The sequence below is a fragment of the Cnephaeus nilssonii genome (genome assembly GCF_951640355.1).
Source record: "Cnephaeus nilssonii genome assembly, chromosome: 12".
NCBI lineage: Eukaryota > Metazoa > Chordata > Mammalia > Chiroptera > Vespertilionidae > Cnephaeus > Cnephaeus nilssonii.
The window spans coordinates 63970256-63989195 of record NC_137083.1 but is presented as its reverse complement, the minus strand read 5'-3'; the positions used below and the strand labels follow the sequence as shown (position 1 = coordinate 63989195).

At 41.5% G+C, this 18940-nt stretch overlaps 1 protein-coding gene across 2 annotated transcripts in view; it reads right to left on the bottom strand.

The window, feature by feature from the left end:
• GRM8 (glutamate metabotropic receptor 8) overlaps nt 1-18940 on the bottom strand; it is a gene marked incomplete at both ends in the record, with an annotated part of 726752 nt that overhangs the window by 422623 nt on the left and 285189 nt on the right. The gene's annotated exons all lie outside the window — the stretch shown is intronic.

The following is an 18940-nucleotide window of genomic DNA, read 5'->3' as shown; positions in this document are numbered from 1 at the left end:
TTGTGCTGAAGATGGAGGCTTCACTGGAAAAGATTCAGAACCAGGAGGATCTAGAGGACAGATCACAGAGGCAACGTTCACAATTTGGCTAAGCCCCAGCCTGCTCAGGAGCAAGGGAGTCTGGGAAATCCAGACATAGCAGAACCAGGAATCTCCAACACCCAAGCAGGAAGTCAGCAAATAAAATCGACAAAACACTAGCAAAGTGTACTAGTATCATCAGCGCCAAGGAGAGGCCTGTGGGAGTGGAGAGGAGAACAATGTCAGGGTTGGGGTGGACAAGGGCCAGAGCATCTGAACTGCAGCTGCTTGTTGACTCAGCAAATGGAGAGGGAAGCACACATGCACAGACTCAAATGAATTTTGACAATTGTGTGCGTTGGGGATGAAAGCAGAGTTCAATCAGGACAGAGAAGAAATTGCTTATAGGTGTCCAGATAAATTTTCCACATCAAAAAACAATGCATGTGTATAACTCCCAAACTGTATTTTGCAACCCTACTAACTTTTCCAGGTACTATGCCTAGGTTATCCTTTTCCTCACATCTTAGATAAACCTGTTCCCCAATATAAGCTTGGAAAGCAGTTCATCTACAGGTTGGTTCAGTATTTTCTGAGGCAACAGAGGTTCCGACTCAGGCAAGGGAATATAACGTACTTGCTTTTATACACACACTAGTAGCCCTGTGCACGAATCCATGCACCAGTAGCTCTCTGCAGGGCCTGGCCGCTCTGCACCCGCTGCCCAGATTCACTCCGCGGCCCAGAGGCCCATCCACGGCCAGTTGCGGAATGCTCACGCTGCCCGCTCTCAGTGGCCGCGTCCCCTCCGCCCGGGACTGGGAGACTCCGGAGGGGCTGAGAGGACTGGGTGCCGCCATCTTTGTGACGGAGTGATGGTGAATTTGCATATTACCCTTTTATTAGGATGAGTACTACCAAGCCTAAAATACTCCACCTGGCCTGGCAGTAATGTCAGCATGAAGAAAAGATAAAAACTGCCAAAATCATGCCGCTTTGAATTAGTTATGACCACATCTTTCCAGACACAGGAATCCATTTCCACGATGGAATTACACTATGGTTGGCTAAAAGGAACTCAACAAATGATGGATATTTGAACTTCAAACAGCTGATCATTTGTCCTCTGGTATTTTTTCTTAACATTCAATTCACATTGTATTTGTAAGAACACAGGGAGAGAGCCGAATGAACAACAAGATCCCGGGGGACATTATTCTTTCCTATCATTTTTCATGATGGATAAGTCTCCTTGGGAAGGAGAAAGTTTCTAAGAGCATGCCAGAAATCAGTCACATTTCAACTGCATTTTATAATCAATCAGCAGGGCTTTGGTGGAGACTCTCTGACTCCCATGTATCCACCCTTCCCTCATCCTTCTAAACGCAAAAATCCCCTGAATTTTGTTTAAGGGATCTCATTCCCATCCCCCTTAGCCCCAGGTTTCCAACTCTGCTCCCATTTTTACACACCCTGGAGGCAGGTGTTTAACACAAAAAAGAAATCTCAGTCACCTTACATAAAGGAGAGATTTAATTCTGCCCAGTGGCACCAAAATAGGGACTCAAAGTATATTTCATTGTATATAGTTAATAGCACTGTATTGTCTAATTGAAATTTGCTAAGAGAGTAATTAAATGTTCTCACCAAAAATAAAAAGGGAGAGAGAGAGAAAAAATATGTAAGGTGATGGATGTGTTCATTATTATAATTATTAACTCCATAAGATGAATCTTTTCACAATGTATACATATATCAAATAAATTGCCATGATGTATACTTCAAATATCTTACAATTATACATGTCAATTATACCACACTAAAACTAAAAATGTTTTAAAGTATATTTGATTTTATACATGGCCTATATAGGATGGGAAAAAGTAGGTTGGTTTATAGTTGTTTGCCTGGAAAAAGACACAGGTTCTAATTATTACAACAGCTTTATTAACTCTGGGTTTCATGTACTCACAACTGTAACCCTACTTTTGCCCCACCCTGTATATGTATTTTTTAAAAATTCAGAACAAAATTAGTTAATGACTGTCCCATTAGAGATTATTACCCACCCCTCCCTGCTACCCCAGCTCCTTTGCGTGTAGGTGTGGCTACAGGACTAATACATATTTTTAAATATATATTTATTGATTTCAGAGAGGAAGGGAGAGGGGGAGAGAGACAGAAACATCAATGGTGAGAATTATTGATCAGCTGCCTCCCGCACGCCTCCTACTGGGGATCGAGCCTGCAACCTGGGCATGTGCCCTGACCAGGAATCAAACTGTGACTTTCTGCTTCATAGTTCGATGCTCAACCACTGAGCCACACTGGCCAGGCAATGTTTTAGCCAACGAGCTATAACTGGAAAGGAAGCTTGTAACTTCCAGCTCATGTTTTCATAAGGATATTGCTTACCGTCCACTTTGTCCCCCGCTCACCCAGCTCCTGCAGTCTGGACTGTGGACATGATGGTGTGTGCCGGTCTCAGTGCTCTAGACAAGGCAGCACCTCAAGACCAGGCAGAGTTTCAAAAAGAAGAAAGCTGGTCTCCAGTTGATGTTTCAGAGAAGTGCTGACCCATCCTGGTTCACCTGCCTACCTCGAGACCATCAGATGAAAAAGAAATGAACCCCTATCATTAGTGTATCTTTGTTATAGCAGCTTAGCCTGGATCTTAATAAACAGTTACACTCAGCCAGTGTGAAGCTCAACCAATGAACCCAGAGGTCATGGTTTGATTCCCAGTCAGGGTTGTGGACTCGACCCCCAGTAGGGGGCAGAAGGCAGAAGGCAGCCAATCAATAATTTTCTCTCATCATTAATGTTTCTATCTCTCTCTCCCTTTCCCTTCTTCTCTGAAATCAATAGAAATATATTAAATTAAAAAAATAACAGTTGCTACCTTTATAATGGGGTCTTACCATACCCAAACTGAAACTATCTGGCAGTAGCTTAGGGACCAGGTGGCAGGTGGTGAGGACACAGATACTGCTGGCTGCAAAACTAGTGACCCCTGTTAGTAAAGCCAGCCGCTTCTCCGGTAGCCAGCCCAGCTGCAAAGATTCTAATGGTATAAGTGTAGCTTTCCCGTCCAAGCCCATTGCTTCAGATGACCTCAAGGCAGAAGCCCTTCAACTGAGGGAGAGAGTTAGGAGTGGCTGTATACTGAAGGCAATAAGTAAAAATGAGGAATAGTCAAAGGTTATTCAAATGCAACAGTTGGAAGCACATAGACCGGAATTTTTGAGGAAACTGAATTGCCCAGGAAAACAAAAGCCTAGCCGACAAAACCTGTGATGGTTTTGAGCATTAAACCACATGCTCAAATACTTAGTACCGAATATCAGCAAAGAAAATCATAGTAGAGAGGCAGGAAGCCTTACAGGCAAAGAGCTTTGATCCTGAAGTCAGACGGACTGATTGTGCAGCCTAACTCCCCAATTCCTAGCTGTCTAACCTTGAACTCTTACCTAGACTCTCTAAGCCTCCACTGCCTGTTCCAGCTTCCTATGGATTTAATGAGACAAAGCACAACACACTGGGGGCAATACCCGGTTCATAGTAAGACGTCCATGAGTGCCGTCGAAAATCATCACCACCTTATTGTGAAAAGGTCACTTTTAGAAGCCAGGCATCTTAACCTTCGGTCTTCTTTGAGATTAACCTCTTTCTGAGGTTGGAAAGCCACAACATGTTTAATGCCTTGGGTTTTAAGGAGAGGCAGCAGTCCAATCAGGAATTTATTTATTAACAAGTATGTTTGTACCTTACCATTAAGTGCTTGATTCATGTAATAAAATAAGTATACTGATAAAAAGTCAGATTCACAGATTTTCTTAAACACAACTTCTAGATTTGAAAAGCCACCTTCCATTTCCCCGTGCAGTGCCCACTTAAATAAGGAACAGTGGGTCTTGGAACTGTCTTCCTAAATGTGTGATATCAGACAAGTTCCCAGACATTTCTGAGACTAGGTTTCCTCATCTGTAAAATGGAGACAATAACATCCACCTCATGGATTGCTGTGAACATTTATTGAGATAACACACACAACATGCTTACCACAATGCCTAGAATGCAGGAAGCATTCAGATAATGAGCAAGGGAAATGTTCTTATTGGTATAGTTATTGTTAGACAAAATGGCAAAACACTGTCCGTATCATCAGACAATGACACCCTCACATGAGCTTGAGACTGACTGGTTGCAGGGCACACACTTTGTGCTATTTTCCTCATCACACTAAGGGGTCACAGTGACCAATCAAGCAGTTCTCTTGCAATCTTCATTGATGCCACATTATTTTTGCAAGCCTGTTGTCCAAGGATGAGGTGCTTTGTGAAACACAGTTTCTCCCCTGTGGAGCTAAATGCCTCACGTGAGATGGTATCTACAATGTTAATTGTTTTTTAAAAAATAGTTTTATTGATTTCAGAGAGGACGGGAGAGGAAGAGAGAGAGAGAAACATCAATGATGAGAGAGAATCACTGATCAGCTGCCTCCCGCACGCCCCCTACTGGGGACCGAGCCTGAAACCCGGGCATGTGCCCTTGACCAGAATTGAACCCAGGACCCTTCAGTCCTCAGACTAATGCTCTATCCACTGAGCCAAACCAGCCAGGGCTACAATGTTATTTCTTATTAGCATCACAGTCTATGCAACTAAACTGACCACTGCAGACTTAGCTAAGTAATACTGACAGCATCCTCTAAGACCTAATGATTTCCCAAAACTAAAATTAAGTTTGCAAAGAAAAAAGCCCTCTTAGCTTTCACGGAGCTGACTGGGACAGTTAGTGTCATCAGGTAACCCAACTTCCGGGGTGGAGTGACACCCTTTCTCTTTCACCTATAATGTGGAGATGAACCTGAAACTAAAAAACATGCTTGAAACTGAAGGGAAAATGAGCCTTTTCTTTTCTGGATTAAAATAGAACCTTCCCTTTTCCACCTGCCATTCCAGTTTCCTCATCCCATCTCTATCAGGACAGATGTTTAGCATGGTTTCTTTTAAGCCATTGTTTCATCTTTATTTTTAAAACGATCAATTTTTCCCAGGCTAACATGTGTATAGTGTTTCCTCTTGCAGGTTTCAAATTAAAGTCACCACCCAAGTCTGACCCAGTTTTCTAAGCTGATTTTTCTCAGCTGCGGAGCTTCTTGCTAAGTGGCTTCGCAGTTTGTTTGCTTCCATTCCCTAACGCCATAGTTTCTAGAACCATCTTGGCTGCATCCGGTGGGCACTTCTGGGCACTTCATGAAATGGTCAGTACTGTTGCCCTTCCTCACTTGGGCCCCAGGAGAGTGTGCAGGACCAGGTCCCACTGCTCAGTGGTGGCAGAACTAAGACCAGAACCCATCATCTGTGCTGTCACCATGCAGACAAGAGCCCTTGAACCTCTGTAAATCCAAAAAGAAATTATATCCAAAGATACAGAGAACAGACTGACAGCTGTCAGAGGGGAGGGGAGGTGGAGCTGAGTGAAATGGGTAAAGGAATAAAGCAAAAATAACATACAAAAAAAACCTCATAGACACAGACAATAGTATGGTGATGACCAGAGGAAAAGGGGTGGGGAAGGTAGAAGAGGGTAGAGGAGCAATAAATGGTGACAGAAGGAGACTGGACTTTGGATGGTGAACACACAATACAATAGAGAGATGCTGTGTTATAGAACAGTACACCTGAAACCTATATAACTTTATTAATCAATGTCACCCCTATAAATTCAATCATTTTTTAAAAGAAAATTATAAAAAGATCTCAATGGAAGTGTTCCACTGGGTAGCCCCATGATGCACAGTCCAATCCAGGACTCCTGGCCGTGATGAAAAGTCTTGGCTGTGATTGTCCTTTGGGGTGACTGTTTTTTTCTTTTCCTTTGAGGATGTTTTCAACTTTGCCCTGTGGGATTGTTTGTTGCTTGGCTGACTGTCCCAGCTAAGAGTCCGGGCTAGGGCCAATGCCCACTGTGTAATCATTACAGATTATGTGATTGAAAGAGGGCTTTGTGTATCATTATCTGCTGGCTTGGCCAGTCTTCAAGCTGTTTGCACCTCCTTTGAAACAAAGGCGATGATAATGAAGCATAGACTTTACGCATTTGAGTCCATCCGATCATCTCCACAGCAGGCTTTTATGCGGGCATATGTCCCATATTCACATTCTTCTACCCACATCCAAACCAAGTCCATTGGTCCCTGCTCCACAGAGCCTCTGCCCCCTCACTCCTGTTCCTTCTCTGAACAGCCACAGCCTTCTCCTTACATCTTCATGATAGTTGTTTACAACCTCAGAGAAAATGGTTCACATCATGTTTGTCTCCTCTCCTCACACGAGCCGTTTGAGAACAGTCTCCATGCCCCCTTAACCCCTGGAGCCCCCCAGGGCCCACACTGCCTTCACCACCTGCTCAGAAAACACTGGGCCAAAGGATACACAATGTCCGGTGCAGCTCTTCAACCTGAGTGGGGGCAAGTCTAATGCTTCACATTCTGAAACAGAATCTTGTTACAACCAAAGCAAACAAATTAAAGCCCTTCTAGGCATGGCCTAATTTGTATTTACTCGAATCTGAATTATTAAGAGGACAAGTTCATATAACTTTTAAAGTTAATTTTTATGTGCAGAAAAATAGTAAAAAGATAATATTTAAATGCAACAGTGGCAGAAGCTATAAACTCCAAAGTTTCTTAGATTTACAAATAATCAATGTTAAAAACAAAAATTGCATCTACCTAGACACATTATTTTAAAAAACAACAATCTGTTGGCATGTCCCTCCACTGTTACATCAGATAGGGCACAAATATATTTTTCTAAATATGTAGAATAAATGAAAATGTCCATCTTCTTTAAAAATTGAAATTTGATTTATAATTCAGATATACTTTGACATATCTTTCTCCAATACTTTCCTTGTCTGGATTCAAGTAAATATTTGACAGAATTAGTAAAGCCTGTTAAACTCGTGAATTGTTTTCTGGGCAGTGAAATTGAGAAGGTGATTTCTCTAAACTTTAAAAAATATTTATGCTGGAAAACTACTTTCTGGATGTCTTAATTACATGAATCAACATATCTTCAAACATGCACATTCCCAACTAACAATGATAATATGATGGTCTATGATTGCTCTACTGAGAATGGGTCTATTATTAAAAATCCAAAATTTCCTGATAATGAAATAGTCACCATAAGCACCTTGTAGACCTACATGTGGTCAAGATAAGCACCTTGTAGACCTACATGCTATTTTCTTTTTCATTCTTCACGTCTTTTGTCCTTTCTTCCTTATGTCATTTCCCCATTTCAGACTACAAAAGTTGCTTGAGGGCTGAGAATGTATTGTCAATAGTTCGCTATGATTGAAAGCAGTAGGTGCTTAAACACTCATTACCTGATGAGGACATCGCAATAAAAGGCTCAGTTTGTAGGTCAGTGCTGATAAGGCCAAGATCCTTGGACCATGAGTGGACATTTGCTCTGCTCCATGACAATAAGCCAAATCTGTGCTGTTGTTCTCCCAGATTGTGGGAGAGGAGGGGTGGTGTGGATCATGAGGAGTATAAGAACACTCTGGTTCAAAACACAACCCAGGTTGTGGTCAAGGTCAAAAGCAGGCACAGTGAGGATAGTATTCATCGGTTCTCACCTCTGTTTCTTTTTCTAACACACCCAAGTAGAAGGCACACTTCCACCAAGAACACAGACTCCTATGCACTGATCACCAAACACTGTCACTGGGCAGGTGAAGGGGGCTATCCCTGTCACTTACTGGTATATAAAGGACCCTCTTTGATCATGACACCCACTGCTGAACCGAAATGCAGTCAAGTGTAACAGAGCATATGAATCACTTCAGGATCTTATTAAATTTGTTTCCGATTCAGTAGATCCGGTGTGGATCCAGAGATTCTACCTTTGTAATAAGCTCACAAGATGCCAAAGCTGATGGATCCTTGGACCTCACTTATGTACCGAGATTCAAACGTTTCTCAGGTTGTGTGTGTGTGTAGAAATCCTGGACCTCAGGAGTCCAGATGGTCAGGAAAGATTTGAAAAAAACTGACAAATAGTAGTAGTAGCAAGATCTTATCACTTTCAGGAATCCAGAGGCCACACCCACTCACAGTTAGTCAGAAGGAGAGGTCAGAAGTAAATTTCAACGAGTGCTAAGGGCTCTGAGTCAGGTGCTCCTCTCTCTCCATTTCCCAGAGCAGGCAGTCAGGGACTGAGGGACACAGGGCAGGCACCGGGCCTTGTGGGCATTGGCAGAGAGCAGGCACTGCAGACAATGCTAGACAAGTGTGGTGATCCTGACAGAAGGCTGAAGGTGATGGGAGGCAAGAAAGTAATAGGTACCCAAATCTCAGATCCCCGCTAAAAGGCTAAGTCAGAATTACACATCTATTGGCCTAAGTTTGGCACACAGTTTACAAATCTTTTACACAAAAGTCAGTGAATATTTGGGTCCTTGTGAGCAGTCTTCTCCATCACAAATACATTAAATGATGGTCCTAGACTCCATTTGACTTTAGCAGGGTGGAACAGCTCCGGGGCAATCTAAGGTGAAATATTATCCATTTTTCCCTCTCTAGTTGAGGTCTCTTATGTAAAAGGTGGCAAGGCAGCTGAAATTAGGCTCAGGGAGACACATTCACAGAAGTGCTACAAATGAGGTGAGTCAGCCGTGAGCTCAATAGAGAGGAAATAGATAGAGAAACTTACATTCATGTATGGATTGATTTAGACATTTGTCAAATATTTGCCAAAAGAGTTTTCCCTTGTCTGAGGAAGGTACAGTTCTAATAATCTTTTTCTTTCTAAAGGGCTCATTTCATCAGTCAGTTTGATGGAAGTTTAAACATAAAATGCCCAAGCGGAAAATATACATTAACACTTCCTCTACCTTTCCAGATAACTCAGCTGAGCTCTTTCTGGGCTAAGTACTAATAGCACGCAAACAAAACTGAGGTTCTGAGGTTAGTATTAGATCCAAGAGACACCAATAGTCCCATCAGAGTCATCACTGCAGCTGTGAAACCTCTCCAGGGAACACCCAGCAATGTGACACACAAAGCTGACACGAACCTTCTTCTGACCACAGACACGTGGAGAGTTGGACCAAACATAACCAAAAGGAATATCCTAATGTAATCTGAACTTGAAGGAAAGGTGTCAATTTCTCAGGAGTCATAAACAAACGGGGAAGCCAAAGTCAGGGATGTGAGCTGGAGGAGTTGTGACTAAGTGAATACCAAATGTGTACTAAGAGACTATGGGCTTCATAGGTTGGGCCCAAGTCCTGGCCCTGGACCTTGGACTAGCAGGGAACTAGAGCTAAGCATCTGGCCCACAAGGCTGCCCAGGCTTGGAAAGAGAACAGGAAAATCTCCGCCTCATTCAGGGAGGCTGAAACAAAGCTTAGTCTCTATCCTGAATAGACAAATTATTAAAGATGTTAAAAAAAAGTAGTAAAAAGGAAATCAGCCCCTGGCCAGTGTGGCTCAGTTGGTTGAGGAATGCCCCATGTACCAGGAGGTTGCTGGTTAGATTCCAGGTCAACGGCTCATGCCCGGATTGTGGGCTTGGTCCCTAGTGGGGGACGTGCCTGGGGCAGCCTAAGGATGTTGAGCTCTCACATCGATATTTCTCTCTCCCTCTCTGCCCCTCTTTCTCTAAAAATTAAGAAACTATTCTTTAAAATAAAAAGAGAAAAATTCAAAAGTGATATTTGCCATCACCATCTTAAATTCAAATTGTTCCAAGAAACAGGAAAAAAAAATTAGTCAAAGTTTGTATGCCCTTGATACCCAAAGGATAACATAAACAAACTTAAAAGACAAACTACAGATGGAACGAGGATAAGTGAATACTCATAAAATATAGAGTTAGTAGAAAGAATACATAAAGAACTTGTAAAAATCAATAAGCAAAAGCCAAACAATCCCATGGCAAATGAACAAAACATACATATCGACATTCCATCAAAAATAAGACCTCAAATTCCAACAAGTGTATGAGAAGTTCCTCAATTTAAATAATAATCAGGAAAAGGTAAAATGACTCATGACATGATGCTAGTTCTTATCTATCAGATTGGCAAGTATTAAAAAGTGGGTTAAGAGATGAGGAAACTTTCATACACTGCTGGTGTAAGGGGAACTTGGTCCCAACCTTTTGGGTAGCAAATTGGCACTATCTCAGGGAATATGCACATGTCCCAGCAACTGCACATTTAGGTATTTACCTTAGAGGAACTCTAACACGTATGCAGGGAGACATAAGTAGGATGTTCCCTCTAGAAATGTTTGTAAGTAAAAAAGAAAGAAAACCTAAGTGTTTGTAAACAAAGTATCCTATATAATAAAGAGCTAATATGCAAATGGTCGTCCAGGGCCAGGGGACTTGAGGCCACACCCCGAGGCTGCGAAACACCCCCCCACAAGACTTGACAGGGGACCTGAGGCTGTGGCCCCCACCCTGCGGAGCTTGATGGGGGTGGGGCTAGCCAGGTCTGGGTCTCGCATGATTTCAAGGCACACATAGGTGGGCGGGGACTTGACTCTGGGTCCCGCAGAGCACCCCAGACTCTGACAGGAGGAAGATTTTCATATGCATTTTACTAATTTTCTTTCATCTCTGACACTTCTATAATAGAGAAAGGGCAAATAGCAATATTAATTCCCTCTAATTAATTCACTTTTAATGTGCACAGATTTTGTGCACCAGGCCACTAGTAATTAATAAATAAATGTTGGTATTTTCTATTTGTAGTTAATTTCTTTTACTTCAGAAAAAAATCTGATGCAATTACATCATAAATAATATATAGCTCAATCAGGAAAGGGGTAGATTTTAATTTTTCTGTGTTTTCTATATTTTTGGAGTATGTTATTATTAGTTTTTAAATAAATGTATATTATAAAGTCTATCCAAAGCTAATGTATTATCAAAGAAGGATATATATCCCTAAGACATAGTTATGCATACAATGATGTTAGTTACTTAGAAAATGTTTATGCTATGAACTATTTGGGGTAGAATATATGTGTGTATAATGTATACATTTAGTATGTATATATTATGTATACATATACATTATATATTGTGGGGAAGCACATCACTTGGTTGGAATGTCGGTAACGAGGATTCTCCGAAAGGTTGGGGGCCTCTGAGGGGACCTTGCTGAAGGTGGCAGCCCCTACCTTGACTTCCAAACAAGTCCGATTCCCCAAGTATTCTGCTAGAATCTCTATGTTTAGTCTTTAAAGACCTGACCTTGTAGAAGCATGTGCTTTCTCAAGGATACTTACCCTGCTGATTGTATCTAGAGGTTAATTTTAGTTCAAGCTGTTGTGACAATAAAAGCCAAAAGAGGCAGGTGAACAGGGCTAGTTGGCAGCGATAGCCAAGTAGTGCCGTAGCCTTCTCTTTCACAGAAACATGTGTCAGAGAAATCTGTTCATCCATCGCTCAGGTTCTGCTGGTCAGCCCCGGCAATATATACATATGGGCTTGGAAGAATACAGAGAATTTTTAATAGTGTTAACCTTAGGGAAGAAGAGAGTCAAGATGGAATTTTTCCCTGTTACTCTACCTAATTCTGTGTGTTCATATCTTTATGAACATTGTGTAGTATATTGATTAAGTTGAACCCTGGTTAATGACTTTTCTCTGTCCATAGCCTTTTCCCTGTAACTTTGCATTCTCCTTTCATCTGAATTTGGCCAGCCTTGTGACTGACTGGCTTTGGCCTATAGAATACAAAGAAAATGGTGATGAGTCAAGTACAAGCTCAGGTCACAGGAGGCTGGCCTCCTTCTTCTTAATCTTGCATAGTTGGGTTTACATTCTTAGAAAAAGCCTTGACATGTCTGCTGCTGGATGACAAACCAGGTGGAGTAGAGTCTAGTTACTCCAGTCAAAGTGATTCTACACCTGCCTACAGAGAGTTAACTGCCAAACACACAAGACCCAGGAAAATCAGTAATCTGCCTACCTGCCCCACAGTGACTGCAGAAGCCTAATGGAGACCAGAAGAAATGTCCAGCTGACCCACAAACTAGTGAACAACAACAAATACGTTGTTTTCAGCCACTGAGTTTTGGAGTAACTTTGCTATGCCTTAAGAGCTAATACATGCATTCACCAGACATGCATTTTTTTAAGAGTGGAAAAAATGCCACGCATTTAAGAAAAGGTGACCTTCATACCTAGGTACTACATGCATTATTGTTAAGGTCATCATTGGGGTCAGAACTTGCTCTATTTTATTCACACACTGTTCAGTTTATCCTTTAGAAGATGTTTATACTTCATCTTCCACTAAGCTGGAGCTCCACCAACCTACACTCAAGTGGAACCTTTAAGCGTATCTTCTACATGGTGTGTCCTGTGCTTTCATGTACCCTTCATGATCCTTCTCTAACCAATGAGAATACAAAGAGAATAAACAACAAATTGCTCATAAAAATGTGCTGCGTTTGGCAGTAGAGCCCAAGCCAATATAAATATAGAAAGAAATCACGTGTCTAACATTTCATGAAGTCTACTCCAAACTAAATCAACTGTGACACGGAAGCACATCCCAATAGACAATATTATTCTGCGTCTTGATTTAGTTAGAGATCAAGTATGCGATGTGGCAGAAAGGTATAAGTCTGAGAATCCACCGGCTGCATTCTGCTGAAAACTAGTGCTGTGACTTTGAGCAACTCACTTAAATTCTCCAGGTCTTTTTATTTTAACTTTTTAATGAAATAAGGAGGTGGAGTGACTTATCTCTTAGGTTCCTCCCAATTTGAAAAATGTTGATCCTATGACAGTGAAACAAGCCTCAAGTCCTGCCTATCATGAAAGCAACCTTTTCATTCCACTTTAATCTCTAAAGACTTTGGTGCCCTTTCTCTCAGTCCAAATCACTCATTTGAAAGATTTGGACTGAAATGGAGATTTTTGCCTAAAGCAAGCTAAAAAGTAGTTGCCATCATAAGCTTCTTAATTCCTCATGTTAAACTGGCTAAACATAAATGTCCACCAAGGAAGAGACATTGGAAATAACGGTCAACATCTCCATTTCACAGATGATGAAACTTAAGGCCCTGAAAGTCCCTGCAATTTACCAAATGCCAACAGCTCGTGATGGGCAGGGTAAATGGTAATTTTATGTTTTATAACTTCTAGCCCATCCATTAATCCATCCAAGCAAGATTTATGGAACACTTACGAGACAGACTATGCTAGGCAATAAGAATGTGAAGAGCTCCAAGAGAAACCCATTGCCCTCATGGAGCCCTTAGTCCAGTGGAAATGAAGGAGGGAACAATCGCCAAATCCTAACACCTATGCCAACTCAGAGGTATCTGTAGGACCCTTTGAGAACCCAGAGGAAGTAATACATCGCTCTGCCTAAAGAGACATTGAAAGCTTCATGGAGTGGGGTCGGTGGGTTATGGTGTGTGTGTGGGGGGGGGGGTGGAGGGGGGGTAATTGAGCTGAATTTTGAAAAATGAGGAGTTTTTAAGGCACTTAGGCCATGGGAGGAAACAGCAGAGAACATAGCAGTGCAAAGGCATTTAAAACACACACAAACACACACACACACACACACACACACACACACACACACACACACACCCCTTTGGGAGACTGTAAACAGCTGGATAAGCTTTAACCTAGGATACAGGTTGAGAATGTCAGGAGACCGGTAAGAAGAAATAGACCAGAATAGATAATGCTAAGGGGAAAAGCTTTGACTTTTGTTTAGAAAGATGAGAAATGAGCCACTTAAAAGACCATACATCTAAATAATTCTTCTTCAAAACTCAGAAACTTTACTTGGGATTTTCACAGATCATAGTGGAGGAAGTGCCCGCTTCAGAACTGCAGCCCCAGAGGCAGCCTGAGGCTTCCGTCCAGCAGTTTACATCAAAATTGTGGGTTTGAAGTTGAGGTTAATCCCCTCACTTTCTAAAATGGACATCACAAGCAAAAATTTTAAAAGCAAGGAATTCATTCCTTTATATTAACGATATCTTCTCTATGTAAGTAATTGGCAAATGATACACTAACAAAAAATGTATGGCTGGCTGAGGTAAGGACCCAGGTTATTCAAACAGCCAGATTTACTGAGGGTTTATTCATTTACTTATTTATTTATTTTTGGTTAGTTTGTCCATCTGTTCATCAATTTAGTTTCTCATTTGATTGATCAGACCTTAGACCAAATTATATAAATGACCAAATGATCTAATCCTTCGGGTAGGAAAAATAATACTTTAGAAAAATACCTAAAATAAAAATGTAAACGAATGATGCAGGTATGTGGAATACAATGCCATTTTGTTAAAAATATTTCTATAGCTTGTCAAAAGATATACACTTTGTATATAACCAAGGAAATTACCTGGGAGGACCTTTACTAAGATATTAGAAGTGATTTTCTCCAATTAGAAAAATTAGCGATAATATCCATTTTTTATATTTTCCCTCTCTTTCTTTCCCTCTTCTCCCCTCCTCTCTCCTTGTGCTCTCTCTCTCTCTCTCATGCTCTCTCCCAGAGTTCCTTTAATATAAAAGCAGCTATTAATTACTAAAAAATACAAGTGTTTTCAGTTGTGTAGATAAATCAAACCATCAAAAACCTCTGCTTAAGAGTATAAATTAGTATAACATGTAAGAGCAATTGGCAACATAATAATAATTATCATTTCCAGTTTTGGGCTTGCCATGTTTCATACAGTGTATTGTTTCCCATTGTTTATCTTTAACCCTGTAAGGTAGACATTCTTTTTATTACCATTCTACAGATAAGAGAAACTGCAGCCTCAGGATTTTAAATAACTTGCCCATATTCTTACCAACAATAAGTTACAAAAGTCCAAAACATTTGATGGTACAAACCAATAATGACAGAGACTGCTCTTAATCACCATGCTAAGGTGTGAAGAGTCACAGACAAGAATCTGCAACAGGGTTAAGCTAGCAAATTATCATTATTTATTTCTGCTTTGTTCCATCTGGATTGATATTCATGCAGCATATACATTTATCAATTTTTCTCAGTTTGCTCCATTTTTTACATGAAAAAGAAATGATTAAAGAAAATATATGTGTAACTGCCCATTTGTGCAAAGGAAATATGAGAAGGATTAACCAGGAACTAAAGATATTGGCTATGTATAGAGGGTGGGTGTGAAAAGGTTAGAAAGAAGGATAGAACGGACAAGGAAAAAGTGACACTTCTCTAGGTATGTTTTTTTAAATTCTGGTTCTTAGAACCATAGTTATGGTTCACATTTTTCACATATCCCAAGCAATAAACAATTAAAACTAACTTGGATGAGGAGCAGGGAGGAATACCAATATACAATACCAATTAACCAATGAATCTAATTCTACCACAAATGAGTCACAAAGCCACACTGTAGGGGTGGGGTATAATAAAACTAACCTAAATAACTATGAAAATGGTATCTTGACTGGAGGTTGTAAAGCTAAAGACAAAAGTAACTATATAAATACTATAATTTAGTCAATAAATGTGCTTTTTAAAGGGATATGGGTTCTGAATGAAGTCAGAAACTACTTGGATATGCAATTTTGACTATACTATGTGTACACTAGAATTAAACAAATAAGTAACTATGTTGTTGAAAACAAAAACCAAATTTCTCACAATTGGAGAAAGAAGTTACAGATAAAGGAAGGAGGAAGAAAATAATGAACCCTGAAGTGACAGTATAAATGTGTGGCTTTAAATATATGCAATGATAGAGAGATATAGAAACACAGATGTGCATAATGTGTAGGTGGGTATACATGAATGTGTAGGTTGGCAAACATGCATATTATTCCCTAGCTCTGAGAGGGCTTAGTCAATAAATGTGCTTTTTAAAGGGATATGGGCTCTGATACCTCAGTAGCAATATGCACACCTAGCACCAAGATCTCAATTTCTAAACACCACTTTCCAATAAAAAAAAAACTTGGAGAAGGGGTTGATTCCAGTGGTCGAAAAGGGAAAATATGTATAGTATATTCCTGGAATATAATGTGAAGTGAAAAATAAGCAAGTGATAATAAATAGATGAGGGCTTATCAAGAGAACACAAGCACCAATCTGAAGAAGTTCCTAATAACCAAACCCGGAACCAACTGAGCAAGAAATTACCTAATGTCAACACTGGGTCATGACTCACACAATAAAATGAATATAAGTAACTGATATAAGTAATTGATTATACAGATAGATGAGAGAGAGAGATCACTCTTCCTTGCTACAGAATTCTAATTAACAATTGTTGAAGAAAAGAAATAGAACATCACCGTTAAGCAAACACCACAGTAACAATTGCTACTGAACCAAGATCCACTGATGTGTGCTCGATCCGTGGGTGAAGGTTTGAAGAGAATCAGGATTTGCATAGTCTCAAAGCATTTTCCTCAAGATATCTGTTAATGAAAATATAGTAACGGACAAGTGAAGAAACCCAGGAGAAAACATCTTAACCTCGTGACCAAGGCCAACACTACCAGTAATAAAACATTGGCATCATGAACTCCAATGATATGATGCACTGAGAAGGACACATTATACATAACCTCAATCCAATCATGGGGAAACACCAGACATGCCCAAATTGAGGCACATTTGGCAAAATAACCGATCTATACTCTTCAAAATTGTCAAATCATAAAAGTTGAAGGAAGGTGAGGAACTATTATAGATTTCAGGAGACTAAGGATAAATAACAACAAAATGCAATATAGGCGCCTGAATAGAATTCTAGGAAAACAATAACACATTAATAAAAAAATAAATAAACTGGTAAAATCTGGTAAAGATCTTTAGCTATTGGTATCATACCAATGTTAATTTTTTGGTTCTGATCATTGCACTATGGTAAAGTAAGATTTTAATTAGAGGAGGTTATGGTGGAATATATGGAAACTCTCTATACTAATTTTGCAATCCTCTCTAATAAAACAGTAATATGCAAATTGACCGTACCTTCGCTACACAAGCCACACCCACCAGCCAAGCCACGCCCACCAGCCAATCAGGGCGAGTATGCAAATTAACCCCAACCAAGATGGCGAGGCCCTTAGGGTCCAGGCGGTTGGGAGACACAAACCCTTGGGAGGCCGGCACCCTTAAGCCCCGCCATGGCTGTGCTGGGCTGCAGGGGGCCAGATCTGAGACACAAACCGGCAGGGGGCCCCCTAGATCGGAGACACCCAGCAGCCCCCAGATAGGAGACACAAACCCCCGGGAGGCCGGAACCCAGCAGCCCCATGATCAGAGACAAACCCGCAGGGGACTGGCACCCAGCAGCCCCCAGATCAGACACACAAACCTGCAGGGAGCGGGACCCAGCAGCCCCCTGATCAGAGACACAAACCCGCAGGGGGCGGGACCCAGCAGCCCCCTGATAGGAGACACAAAACCGCAGGGGGCGGGCACCCAGTAGCCCCCGATCGGAGACACAAACCCGCAGGGGGTGGGCACCCAGTAGCCCCCTGATCAGAGACACAAACCTGCAGGGGGCGGGACCCAGCAGCCCCCTGATCACACAAACCCGCAGGGGACCGGCACCCAGCAGCCTCCTGATCAGAGACACAAACTCGCAGGGGGCGGGACCCAGCAGCCCCCTGATCAGACACACAAACCCGCAGGGGGCAGGCACCCAGCAGCCCCAAGGCCCTAGGTGGAGGCGCCTAGGCTGCTGGGGGAGGGGCGGGCAGCGAAGACACAAACCTGCAAGAAACCTGTGGAAAGAGAGATAAACTATCATAACTTGATCTCCCTTCCACAAGATGAGAAAACTGCCCCGGGTTTATTTAGTGATGTGGCCCACACCTTTCTACAAGCACAGGGTATGTTATGACCACTCCCAAGAAGGTCTGGTCAGAATACTGACTCCAGGGAATAATGCTACTGTGGCAAATCATCTAAGAGAGGAAACAAGCTTTTGGTGGGTTTATTCGGAAGGTCAGAGAACATGTCACCCCAACATATGCTGTGTTGTTATATTGATGATCTTGAGCTGCAGATGCTTGAAAAACAGCAAATGCATGCAGAGGCTTTCACTGAAGTCTCCTGATCTGCCTAAAATCGGACCGCCCAAAAGGAGCTTAAATATCATAGATCCCCTTGACAGGAGAATGTCATCAGGCAGAGAAGACTGACTCTTGTCACAGGAAAGGAGAGTAGAAGTGGACATCACACCCAAACTTTGTTACAAACTATTTACCCCCACCCCCATTCTTCTTTCCTAAAAATCATTTACTCTCCTCTAAGAGGCCTACATCTCCCATCCCCTTTCCCTAGGAAGAAGGTATTTAAATCTGCATTCTAAGCCACCTTGGGAAGTTACTCATTTTTCCCTGGGATCTCCCACATGTACACAAGGTACACATGTTAGTGGACTTTTGTTTTTCTCTTGGTGATCTGTCTTTCATTACAAGGGCCTCCACTAAGAACTCAGAAAGGTAGAGGAAAACTATTTTTCCTCCTCCATAATTCTATCTCAGGAAATCAAGTCCCCAGCTGAACAATGAGGTTGGCTCAAGTACCAAGCAGTCTTGGCTGATGGGAGGGAAGCTTCTAGGGAGAAATCAATGATATTGGTATCAAAGTGGGACAGAGGGCACACGCATGGTTGCTGGTGGGAGTTTAAAGTAGTTCAACATTTTTGGAGGATGATTTGACAAATTCAATAGAAATGTTCAAGGTACATCCAAGCGTCTTCTACTAGGAATCACATCTGCTGAGATAAAGCACAAGCGCATAAGCCCTGGTCAGAACCCAAGATGCTACTGCAGGCTCCCCTTCCACAATAGGAAAACCTGGGAACAACCTGCATTTTTAGGAGAAGGTGGCATCTATACTAATAAAAGGGTAATATGCT